The 13,504-nt window shown below is 37.9% G+C and overlaps 2 protein-coding genes across 3 annotated transcripts in view; one reads left to right on the top strand and one right to left on the bottom strand.

Annotated features, from left to right (window-relative positions):
- The window catches only part of LOC145992074 (uncharacterized), a 184,408-nt gene that overhangs the window by 103,571 nt on the left and 67,333 nt on the right, over nucleotides 1–13,504 (bottom strand). The gene's annotated exons all lie outside the window — the stretch shown is intronic.
- LOC145992075 (uncharacterized) overlaps nucleotides 1–13,504 on the top strand; it is a 94,320-nt gene that overhangs the window by 10,456 nt on the left and 70,360 nt on the right. The gene's annotated exons all lie outside the window — the stretch shown is intronic.

Genomic DNA, 13,504 nt, shown 5'->3' on the forward strand with positions numbered 1-13,504 from the left:
TATAAAATACGTCGAAATTCTTGAACATGGGGAAAGCTAGACTACAATGCGTGTGGAGAATTTACAGGACAACGAGCTGGAGGCAACTATAGAGGGGGGCGTGGTGATAAGTGACAGAACAAGACTAATTTGCGGTATAAGCTCGCCTAACTTCTAGATAAACTCTACAGGTTATAGGGAGAAAGTTGTGCTTATGGATTTTGAGATTTTGGGAAAAATTGAAAGTCAATGATTGGGATATGCATTTGAGTTGATTTAGTATATTTTACTTCGCTTTTCTGCCAATTTTGTCTAATTGCGAAGTTGGGGATGAGTGATATGATGAATGGGCACACTTTTGCTCTTTTTACTATAATAATAGAACAAGTAATTTGATTTTGAATTTTAAAAAAAGGATGCAAAGATTGCTCCAATGCAAGAACAATGTGCGTAAAAACTTTGTTCAGTAAAGCCAATTTGTTCAGGCAAATTTGCTTTGAATTTTTAATGCTTAAGTAATGATAAGTAACTTTTGTCAATTCTAGGTAATTTTGAACATTTATAGTAGTTTTCTGAAGATTTTTTGTAGAGTTTGACATTTTATTAATTGAATATCTTTTACCCTTATTTTTCAAATTTTGTCATGTGATAATGTCCTCTTGCTGACTGAAGTAAACCTAGGACACACTGCTTTCAGTATCTTTCAGTTCTTTCAATGAGAGTATAGAGGAGCTTTTCCATGCTGATTTCGATGCATAAGTATTAATTACTAAGCAAATTATCCACCATCGCGTTTGTTCTGTTTTACCCAATGAGAGTTGCGAATTTGAACAAAGCGCCAGACAAGCAACTGAATCTCTACACAAGCATTTATTTCTCAAACACACGCACGATGCAAGAAAAAAAATTAACAAAAGTAATCTTTGTCAATTTCCCACACGATACTTGTGTATCGTACTGTACACGTCTTTACTAGCAGACAATCATTTTTATTTTAGAATCTCCGTCAAGTGTTTATTGATCATATTACTTCAGCTTTATTCTGAAAAGCCATTGCAACTTTTGTCTTCTGTAACAATACAACATAAAATTATTTTTTTAAAAAAATGATTTTAAATCTCACGTATTTGCCAATTCTGCATTAATCTCACTGCTGCTAACAGTGTGTATTACTCCATTTTCCGAACAAGTTGTAGTAAATTTAAACATTTTACACTTATCCATTAAATTTATCAAAAATTAACTCATCAACTGTTAAGGAATTAATAACAAATGATATATTTTTAAAATTTTATTTTTAGGTCATTAATTGCTTCGCCCTGTTATAAACGCTATTTCCTTGATATTAACCAATTACTGCAATTCAATCCTGGACATATTGGACACCCATTCAGAGGTGTGTGTTTTATAAACTACAACCCACGGAAATCTTTCCTGAACCTGATATTTTGTCTTTCCAGTAAAGTCACAATTTGATCTGAAATATTTTCATACGTTCAGTTTTGGCCCGCAACGCCATCAATAAAGCATTTGGTTTCTGACGAAATATAATGTATGTACCAAACGTAAAATTTAACTTACCACTCCATCAAATTGATCAATTTAGTCCAATTTTGCATATATGAATTAAAATAATAAATTTTACTAAACAATTCAAGTGATGGAATAAAGGTCCTACTTGGAATGTTAGAATGTAACCATCCTCCGCAATTTTATATGGATATACTAGCTAATGGATAGTAGGAATTTCCCACGATTGCTCTCTCCACGAAAACAGTCCAGTCAAAGTCTGAGCTTCCCCTTGTCTCCTCCACACCCCTGGTCCTACAGGGTTGCCACACATCTTAGCTGCTCAGTCGACACTTCGCGCGTTGTACAGTGGGATCCATGAGTATTACCGTGCAAATTGTCCATCACCATGTTAGTGCATTTTATTTGACCCAATAAGAGCTTCAAGAATTAAAAGAAAACTCAAAACAAGCTGTTGACAACTTCTGCACCAGTATACATAAAAATCCATCGCTTAAAACACATAGGATGTACGAGAAAAATAACGAAAATAGTCGGACAATTTGCCGAGCAATATTAGTGCATCGCACTGTACGTATGCGGTTGATTGCGTCAGCTGAAATTGTTGCTTATTGGTAGAAGAGGCATATATTTTTGGTAAATAATACAAAATTTCGGTACAATTTTCGGGTTCAAATGCGCTAAATAAAATAAAAATTCGTTGTTATAGCGGTGAAAAATCTGATCAAAAGTGGTGTATAAAATGACAAATTGAATATAATCCTAAATTTGATTAAAAAACTGCACTTATTACACAAAATAAGTATATCCCTTATAGTACATTCGTAGCATATCAGTTCTGTTGGAACGCTACGCATTTATGTAGTTACGAGAGTATTAAGTCTATTCTGTATAAAGGGGTCAATTTATGCTTCTCAAATATTTACAGCAGAATTAATCATTTCTCCGTGAATTACCTAACTCAGGATATTTCAAACTTCAGAAAGTATCGCATCGGTAAATAAACTAATTTTGTGTTTAGGAGTATTTCTTATTTTGCAGATCATTTCGTTACGAAACAGGGTAGGAAAATGCACCTCACCTTTCAGAAACATGAAAAATTAACATTACAGCATGTCATTTCACATTTCGTGTTTTCGTCAAAAACGAAATATGGATGTGTCTACTTACTGGCAAGACTAGGTGAGCGGCGTGACCTTGACTGAACTCTTTTCGTGACTTTAGATTTATAAATTAGCAGTTTGCACCTTTTCATTAAGTAGCCTCCTTCCTTTTTTGTCTTATTTCTACAGAGACTAGTTGAATATCTAGTAAAATGACGCGCTGTATTACAATTACTAATAGTATTACAAATTGTACACAAACATCAAAGAATGAAATACATTAGACACGAGTTTTCTGAAAATTTCTTCTTTTTCAAACTTTATACAGACGAAAATCGTGAATGGTAGTGAGCTCGCCCTGTTGAATAGGATGGGATTTCTGAGTGGAATGTTCAATGCAGCATATTGATCAAGATACAACAACTGAATTACGGCGAAGTAGGTTAGAAACCCTGCGTGCTCAAGAGCAGCTTCGATAAGGCACCTGAATTGTCTAGAGCTGAACAAGGAAATGGGCGATCTTTATTTCCCAAGGCCATTCCGCAAAACTAATGCCACAAGAAGTTTCCTGTGTGGATTTGTGAGCATGAAATTGTAGGTTGATGATAGTACTACAAGACGTCAAGTGGATTTTTTCCGTTTCGTTATTTTATATCGCTTTGCTACCTATAGAGTTTGAATAACTAATTAATCATTTGATGAGCAGACAAACACAAAGTAGCCGATCCCGTGGCAAATTAATTAGCGTAATACAATGCGAAGTCTAAAGTCTGATTAGAACCTGGACTAGAAGATATTGTCTTTATACCACTTCCATCATCTATCGCATTCTTTATCATCGCGATTAACAGTGGTAGACGCGAAATAAAAATAGAACCTTTGCAAGGACGTCCGAAAGAGGGGCAAGGGGTGGACGACCCCCCTGGAAAATGAAAGTCAACCAAAAATTATATATATATATCACACATATAATGTCATTTCAGCTACAATAATATATGTTAATTATTGCATGAACATAACTTCAAATTAAAGTAATGTTTTTTTTTAAAAGACAACACTTATGGTGTAGGACATGCACCTTGTTTCCCCCCCTGGAAAAAACTACCTTGCTTGCCCTTCCCTGAAAAAAAATGCGGGCGTCCATGAACCATTGGTATCTACTTCGGAGTATAAAGCGTTGTTTCTTCAATGTATAGCGCGGAAGTAGACCGCAACAGCCTCTTATTTGACAGGAAATAGCAACACGAGAATAGGGATTCCTCGTATTTTAGATTTTCTCAAACTAATTTCAAGTATGTGGTGGAAATTCCTTCTATATAGTATGCAAATCGAGGTTTGCAGTTTGAATGGGCGTATTCCTTTTCTCGGTTTTTCCTGGAGACGATATTTTCAATTACTTTGAAGCATTTTGTACCATTTATTATTTTTATAAGCAATTTCATTAATTATACATATGATAGAATGATCTAAACATGAAACTCATTGTCTCTTCCAATGATTAACAGTTTTCCTTGCCTTTCATTACGCTAGGCCTCTCAGTCGCTATCTTTGTTGTGAACCTAGATTAAGTGTGGGGCTTATCCTCTATGCTTTCATCATACAGCATGGCTGTGGGCTACATGCTTGACATCTTAACACAACTCCTTTCAAATATTTCTCGGGAAACGTATTTCACCTATCGTCCTACGGGAATCAGACGAACGTAACTACAAAAATGCGGTTTTCAGTTTTGTTAAAAAAAAATCCTCTGAAGGGTATTTGAAGTAAATCGACATTTTTCCACTTCTAATTCTTATCTGTAAGACTGAGTCACGTTTAAGAGTCAGACTTTATGCACAGTAAGGCTAATCGGAACTGAACCTACAGTTTATAAAATTGGATCCGAACCACTGTGTGCCTCCACCGGGTATCGAACCCGGGACCCCTGGAATACAAGGCGACGACGCTACCACTGCGACATCGGGGAAGCCGACCTTCACTTCAAGTATCGCTATCACTTTTTAGTAGTCAAGGAGTATTGCATTCATTTCAATTTGGAGTAAGAGTTCAGCATTCACGTAAATCAGCAAACTTTGAGTTTTAGATACCATGTTCAATAACAACTTATATCGTCACGGCCAACAAAATAATGGCCATGAAAAAATTAGTATCAAGACACCATACTAAAATTGCTGCTTGAAGAACACCGTAAAGACTAAAGTCGTTGCCTGCTCCGTGACTGATCAGCTAAGCTGCTATTTGAAACCCTGGCTAAGGTATGGACGTACCATTGAGTTTGTCCCAATATCTATTCAACCTCAACATAGTAAATAACTGAAGAGGTAGGAAAGCTACGTAAAATTGCCGAAATAGGAAATAAAATACTCCTCTACCCCCCACACATGCATATGCAGCCGAGTTTTGAAATGCCGAAGCAACTATTGCCCACGGTCAGACTATATCAGTTGCTTTCAAACGTTAACATGATGAAATGAACGTTTCTATATGCACCTCCATGCAAATAATTTCATAGAATCCCAAATAAAGTTAAATTAATTAATGTATTGAAACTAGGCATTTGAATTTTCCCAAGGCAAACCTGCAGACATGAAAAGATCTGCCCATAGTCTTCAAGCACCTTTAAATACGCTGGCTCATAGCAGAATGTGATGTGTGAGCAAGAGTGCACTCGTGCACAATCCTACGTGTAATTTACAAACGTTAATTATTTTCCATTTCCTTTCGACTGCATCCTAACATTTTTTTAATCCACGACAATCAGAGCAAAAAGTTTAGTTAGTTTTTTATGATAAGATTGAATTCCTGCAGAAATGAACAGAAACTACTGTGGGACCACAAGGATATAAACCTGAGCAGACTCGCGGCTCGCGTGCACCGTACTCTCGCGTGGAGGAGAGGGGCACAGTAAAGCATGCTTTCTTATGGCCAGAGCTGAATGGAAGAAGGAAAATCTGTGCGTACACTTTTCGGCGTTTTTTTTCCCCTTGTGGTCGCTCTATACGACGTATAACCCCATTGCACTCTAAACTAAGGCTCTCCGACATTTAGACGAGCTGTTTTCAGTTTCCTTTTTCGAGACCACGTTCTCTACGTTGACCCTCACTGGCAGAACAATTGAGAGGAAGAATGTAACTTATAAGATAGAAAACACTTATGATGTTTAAATAGTAATAACACGATCAAGGTGGCTTCGGTCTAGGACGGCTATGAGATTCGACAAGTTAAGATAAGTCCCATCCTGAAATCCTAAATAACGGAATTTACGGCGAGAACTGAAACATTTCAACCTGCCCGAAGATTGCACTTACCGCAACTTTCTTTCCGCAGCCCGGAATAAGACAGTGAGATTCTCGTCGTATGTCATCAAAGGAGAAAAACATGCGAACGGGATTTTTTCTCTTTCTTCCCTTGGATAGCGAAGAACCTTCTCCTTCCATTGTAACCAATCGTAAAAGACCGAGATTCCCATTCACGCTAGTTTTAAGGATCCCAATTTCTTCATCTACCTCCGCTGTAAAATGTAGTTCTAACCTCCTACCCCTCCCTTAAATCGAACACTGCGAATCTGATTGGCTCCATGTAGAAGCAGCTTGTGGCGTATTTGTACACTGCTGAAAAATGCAGAAGCAGAAATAGTTATTTCCGTGGGTTAAAGCAAGATATATATATATATATATATATATATATATATATATATATATATATTGCTTTAGTATATATATATACTAAAATGACAAAAAGGTAAGTAAAATAACCTAATTCAATTAATCATATACATATACACACCTGAACGATTATCGCCTGCACCATATTACTGAACAAATCCAAAATAAAACTTTATAATCACTCATTCCACTAAATGCCCTTGAGAACTGGAGATAGGTTGTCGTCGTCTTCTTTGTTTGGCACACACCGCCTATTAGCGATTTCTTGCCAGAGGTCCTATTTGGTAGTATTACACTTCTCTTAAGAAAAACACTTGAGGTGTTTTATCAAACTTTCTAGGGTGCACGCAGTGATTCTAATCCATTTCACCAAAAATATACTTTTGTCCCTATGGATTCATGTCTCACCATATGTACGCTTAGATTTATTTATTGATTTATTTATTTCAGATGTTACCCCTAATGAAGTTAAGGAGTTTTCATTTAATGCCCTTGCATTTTCTTTCTTGTGTCCCTCTGCTTTGATACCGAAATGCTCTTTTGTTGTAAAACACACCTACAAATACTTAAAAAAATAATAATTCTAAAACGTATTAGCTAAAAAATACATTTTTCTTGGACTTCTTTATTAGGCACAAATGTGTACACTAAATACATATTCAACAAATACAAAGTGAGATCACTTACCTTTAAGAAGCCGGGTTCGCATCCAGGATAAAACGTTCAATAAATGTTAGTATTAATATCTCCATTTCCTCTCTTCTTTTTCACTTAGAATTCCATCAAATAAACAGGCGTAATTCTGCAATTCCCCATCATTTGACATTTACAATCAGTGAATATGATAACAAAAGTGCTCACATGTCTACAAATGTCTTTATACTTCACTACCTTCGAGACGTTACGTTGTTCACGTCGCAAACAACAGAAAAACGCTTCGCTAAATAGGTAGACTCTCGAATATTTGGCCAGATAAGACGTTTTCATTTTAAGGCATGTCAGACACATTTTAAATGAAGGAACGTTAGAATTTTTTTTAAAAAAATATCTTCGGTATCGTAGATGTGTGATACAAAGTGGAACAATTTTGAAAAAATACAATTTAGTCAGATATTAAATTATGAACGTTGGACTTTACATAGCAGCAACATTAATATTCGGATACACTTAATAAAATAAGGAACAAAGGAAGTAGCTAAAAATGAGTACATAAAAAATATTACGTGGTAGAGTGGCACAGCACGCTACGACGCCAGGGGTTCCGGTTTCGAATCCCGACCTGTGCAGGAGTGTTCTTTGTGATTGTCCCTTCATCAGTTTCACCATTTCGTCGCTCATACTCATCGTTGCTTTCTTAACCGCCAGATTACCATTTCGGATGTACAGACGGGATCAAATGAAATGTACTTCCGTTTTCCTACCAACTCAGAAGCGAGTTGGAAACTCTTCATTGCTCCTGTATAGATAAGAAAGTGGGGGAGGGCAATAGCAGACAAGGCCAGCACGCAAACTTGTTTCCGGCAAAGCGTCTTGTTGGAGTCTTGGCAGTTTGTGGAAGGATTTTGTGTTCCTCCCCCACCCCAACCCCGCCTTTCTCTCTCTCCTTGAGTTTGTGTTTGTGTGTGTGTGTGTGTGTGTGCGCGCGCCGACACCTGTTTCATTTTAAGTTTGACGTATTTTTATTGCATCGACTAATTGCTGTCATGACTGGAAATGAAACAGGTTAGCAATGGAGACATAATGAGGGATCAAAAATACAAAAATTCCGGGCATGAGTACTTAGTAGTAGTAAAGGTAAGGTAAAGTTCGTCGTGCGTATAGAACCGTGCCATGAAGGCACATTTAAGGGTTTGTGGCAGTAGGGTGTCGCATATTCTCGAGTTCGGACATTTTGGAGGTCATATGACCAGCACCACGCTCCAGCCGTCTTTACTCCCCAAGGATGTAGAAGAAACGAGAAAATAAAAATGTTTTACATTCTGCGTATGTGACAAGTAATTTTTTGGATATTGTCTTTGAAGTATCTGTTAACATCCTAACCCGCAATTTTGTTTAAGGATAAAACTGGTTGAAGGCCGCGAGTGTTCCTGAGAAGTAATGAACATATCACAGAACGCGCAATAGTTTAGCTCGCGTTTTTCTGAAAAAAAGAAAGAATGATATACAAATCAATTCTACGAATGCTTACGTCATTGTGACCATGGAGTGCATTTTGCACACTAACGAGGATCTGGCGTCATGACATAAGGTCAGTATAATGGTCTGTGGGGTTTGGACTGTGTCCTATCCATTTACGTTTGTAGTTGTCCTTTCACAAATTTCATCTTAACACACCTTTCATACTTATCTTTGTGATTACCCAAAAGTGGAAGAAAAGCGAAATAAAATAAATAAACACATCGATTATTGTGTCCCTGCGTTTTTCAATCTTTCTTCATGACCGAAAATTTATGTTTCACTGATGTAATGCATCACTTTAATCATGTGAATTATTTTCCGTCATCGTTGTGTGCTTAATCATTCCTTAAAGCATAGACTCTAATGCTGTTGTCCTTAGTGTAATTGATCTTATTGTGTGGAAGTTTTGATGTGGACAAAATAATGGTGAAGAATAAATCTCAATTGATTGTTCGAAATTTAAAATATAATAACTCCGAGGTGACGCATATTAACTGTTCTTAGTTCGATGTCAAAGAACGATTTCTCCTATACATTAAGAAGGATTCCGGCCTCCGTGGTAGAGTGGTTAGCACAGCTTGCTTAAACACCGGCTTTGGCATTGTGTTCATTCGGTGTTCATTGTGAGTGTCCCTTCATTAATTTCATCATTTCATCGACCATCCTCATCGTCGCGTTTAGCCAAAAGTGGCACAAGAAGCGAATTAAAATAAAGCAAATCAATCAATCAATCGATCATAGGGTCTCCGGTTTCATAGAGCAGTATGCAAAGCACTTCGTCATGGATGCCCTCAAAATTCAAATAATAATTTGCAACAGAAAACCTGATATTAGAGTATTTTAATAGTTTAGGCATATTAACAATTCACGTCAACCAACAATAAACAATTTATTGATTGATTTTCTTTTATTATACTTCGCTTTTTGTGCCACTTTTGGCTAATTTGCAAAGATCAAACATTCATGGCCAGGCCAGGATTCGAACCCGGAACCCCTGGTTCTGAGATTTCGGCCTGTGTATGGGGTTGGTGGCCATCCACCGTCGTGAGGAAATTGAGGAGCTACAAATTAGTAGCGTGACGCGGCCATGGAAACCTGCAAAGACTGAAGACCACAGATTAGCTGAAGACTTGTCTTGTTAACCACGCGTCACCCCATAATTCCAACCTCGGCAGGTGGAAGTGAAGCCGGCAGTCGGTAGGTAGGACGTGGCCCTCACGGACCGTTGCGTCACGGGTTATTATTATTATTATTATTATTATCATCATCTTCAATCAAATAAAGCTTTATCGTTATATATTACCGTATTTCATCGCATAATCGTCGCACCCTGTTTTTCAATCCAAAGAGAGAGAGGAGGGGGGGAAGGCAGAACACAAAATCCTTCCACAAACTGCCAAGACTCCAACATAAAGCTTGCTGGAAACAAGTTTCCGTGGTGGCCTTGTCTGCTACTGCCCTCCCCCACTTTCTTATCTATACAGGAGCAATGAAGAGTTTCCAACTCGCTTCTGAGTTGGTAGGAAAACGGAAGTACATTTCATTTTATCCCGTCTGTAAAGCAGTCCCAATGTCTGCTCCAAGTTGCACAGCTGCTTTCAGAGCCCTTGGTTTGAGAAGGGGGTGGGGGTGAGGAAAGGGTCTTGATTTTTCATACCGAAGCTCCTTCATTTCTTTCTCCCATTTATCTTGGTTGAATTTTCTGAGATACGGAATTTACCTCATTTTGCTTTTCATTACGTTTTATTGCGTTACCCACGGTACGCTTACATGTACTTAACATTTTCAATTTCCTTGCACGTACCGACACCCTTTGGTTAGATACGGCAAATATAAATAGCTGTCGTTCGTCAAATGTTGTTTTTTTGTTTTGTTACCCATTTTTCTCGTACTTCAGTCAGGGATCAATGCAGTTACTCATAACAGATGTAGTCAGGAAGTAGCATGAATTGTTCTTTCCCCGCATTGTAGTTGACCGGTAAAAAACTATGTAACAGTAACAGAAGGCTTTCAAGATTTGTCTGAATATTAAAGTGATCTTTTTTTTCACACCCAAATATAAATAACTAATTTCAGATTTGAAAACGTAACAGGGGTGTAAGGGGTGACCTTCCACGCAGTACATACACCCGATCGTCAAAATCAGTTCCACGTAGTACACCCTGGGCTGCCTTTTGCTGACTAACAAGTCTCTGGCGACTGGCCAGTATAATTCTGTATGTTCTCCTGCTTTTTGTCATGTGTGCTGAGTGCCCCTTTACAGCCTCAGCTTTTAACCTAAGTCAGAATATTTTCATATTTCAGTTATGCGACCTTACAGTTATGTTATTTGTTGTGGTAAGGGGCTGGACCCAGTATAACGTGGCGGGTGCAAAATAGCCTAAGTGCTGAAACACCCAAAATTAAAAAAAAAAAGAAAAACGTAACAGGGAATATAGCTTTAATAAATGCGTATAAATATTTCACAATGGATTATATTTATGTACATGTTGTTAATTGTGAAATATTGTGAAGAAATGAAACAAAATGCTACGTTTCGGTTACTAATGTGAGCCACTGTATATGTAATGTTTTTATTTCATTAACAATGTACAATGGTCAAATACAACTTTGCAGACCTCCGTGGCGGAGCGGTTAGCACATCGCAATACGACGCCACAGGTCCCGAGTTCGTATCCCAGCCTATGCATCATTTTCATTTTTCTTTGTGATGTCCTTTCGTCAATTTTGTAATTTCATCACCCATCCTCGTCTTCGCGATTAGCCAAAAGTGGCAGAAAACCAAAGTTAAATATAACAAATCAAAATCAAACATTACTTGGCATGACAAGAATGGATAGGTTATTTTGAAGCTGCTGTTATTAAAAGCAAATTTTATGTAGCTTTCCTAGACAGAAGTTTCAAACACAGAAACTGATTGATTGGATAACGCCTGTGGATTCCTACTCGAGCAGAAAATGTATATGTTTCCATTTATTACTTACAACAATAGCAGACTGATTTCCCGCTAAATCAAAGAAAACTTGCATTCACAGTTACAAATTGACGTGTTGAATGATTTCTCTCACTCCAATTCTGCTTAATCGAACAGCACACCACAACGTGGGTCATTAAATATTTGCAACTTACTCTCGAGTTCCTCAACTAAAAATAAATTGACTGCGAAACAAGACCTCGTCTGCGATAACTATATACCACGTTATATGAAGAGTATACGCAAGTTGAAATTCCATCATAATAATTTGAATTCTTCTAGTAGCTACAAACATATTTTTTCATACATATTTTCTTAGCAAAATATGAAGTTCCTCACTTCAACAAGGACAACATATACACAGTATTCCACAAGAGTTTTTAGTTCGAGCTAGTCGTAATATGAATATACACGTCACTTCATTACTTAGTTTAAAAAAAGTGCCAGGCAATGTGAATTCGACGGCATGCCTGAAATTATTTGCAGTATCTCATGTATCAAGGGGGCTTTTTAAGTAAAATGAAGGACACATACCACATGCTTGGGTCAATTGAGAGTAGTAGAAACGTAATTATACTGCATGTTGCAACTGAAACAGTATCCTCGAAGCCGAAGTCGTTGAGTGATCCACTCATAAACTCTCTACCAAACATTTCAAGTTCGAGTAGACACCTGGGCATGAGCGTTTTCTTTGGTAACCATCCCTTCATAGATTTAATATGATCATCATTAATGTTCATAGTCGCGATTATCTACAAGTGGCAGAAAAGCGATACAAGAACAATACAAAAGTAGAAGAAACAAAAGAGGATAAAAGGATGAACTTAGTTAATGATAGGAAGTTTTATAAAATTACTGTTTCTTGAAGAATCTTGTCCTTTGTTCCGATTGTATTTCTCAGTCACACGTTGCTCAATGTCCATGTCGACTGTCGTTCTTACATTCTTGAAAATTACTTTAATGTCTGCCTATGCTCTTCTTTCAAACGTGGTAGGCGCTCTGTCTGTTTCTACACCAAAAAGTTTAATTCATCTCCTGTCCAAAAAGGCACGAATTACTGAAAGTAATTTTCAAAATTGTAAGCAGATGAGGGCCCTTGTAAAATACGTGTACTGTCCTTTTATTCGCTTAGTTTTGAGAATCACTCTCCATACAATTGTTGCCTACTTCAGAGTCCAAAGGCCCTGTCTAGCTACAGACCAGTTGCGCAAACGCGGTTTCATTTGTTTCGTACACAAATTCCATCCTTTATACGTATTTTCTACTTGCTAAAAGCAGCGGCGGCTCAAGGGGGAGAGCCGCCGTGCCATGGCACTACCCTCAGAAGAAATGCATACCTAGCCCCTAGCCCAAGTATTGTTAAATTAATACATTGATAGTTTACAGACAATGAGATTCGAATCTTTCAATCGGTCAAGCTGACGTGACGACCGCCCCAACCACAGACTAGATATGAACCGCCCCAACCTCCTCACTGCATCGCCAGCTGTTTCGTATCCTCGGCGAGGCAGCGGTCGGCGCCACCCAAGAGCTGGCCTAACCAAGTTGAAACGCGTGCAGAGGGTTGGTGAAGTCTCAGCGAGTAACCTTTGCACCATAAGCCGGGAAGAAGGTGGCAGGGGGTGGTGTTAGCCAATGGGGTTAGCCCATAAGACACCAGCCGTGCCCGTTTAGCACAGCGAGGGAACTTTCTCAGTGTTGACACCGTTGCCATCTTCAGAGATAAGTCGCTAAATACGACGGATTTGTACGACCCGTTGGGGAAGTAATTCGTGAAAAAGGTACTATCTACTTTTCTGCCAACATTTGGAGAAACGAACCTAGTATTTTTCCGAAGTTAAATGAACATTTTGATAATAGATAGATGCGCCTAGAGGGCCATCCAGACTTTTTAAAAATATAAAAGTAAAAATTCCTTTGGCATTTCGACAATTTCTTTTTACATCAAATGTAGAATATTTTCAACGTCCAGTTGGAATACGTGTGCATGGGGGAGGAGAAGGTGAGAAGATTTGCTTTCCCTTCCTCTTGTAATTGTGTTTTTAGTGAAGTGTCCTGTAGTGTTTAAAGATAGG

Source organism: Lepisma saccharinum, chromosome 9 (assembly GCF_977018435.1).
Source record: "Lepisma saccharinum chromosome 9, izLepSacc3.1, whole genome shotgun sequence".
NCBI lineage: Eukaryota > Metazoa > Arthropoda > Insecta > Zygentoma > Lepismatidae > Lepisma > Lepisma saccharinum.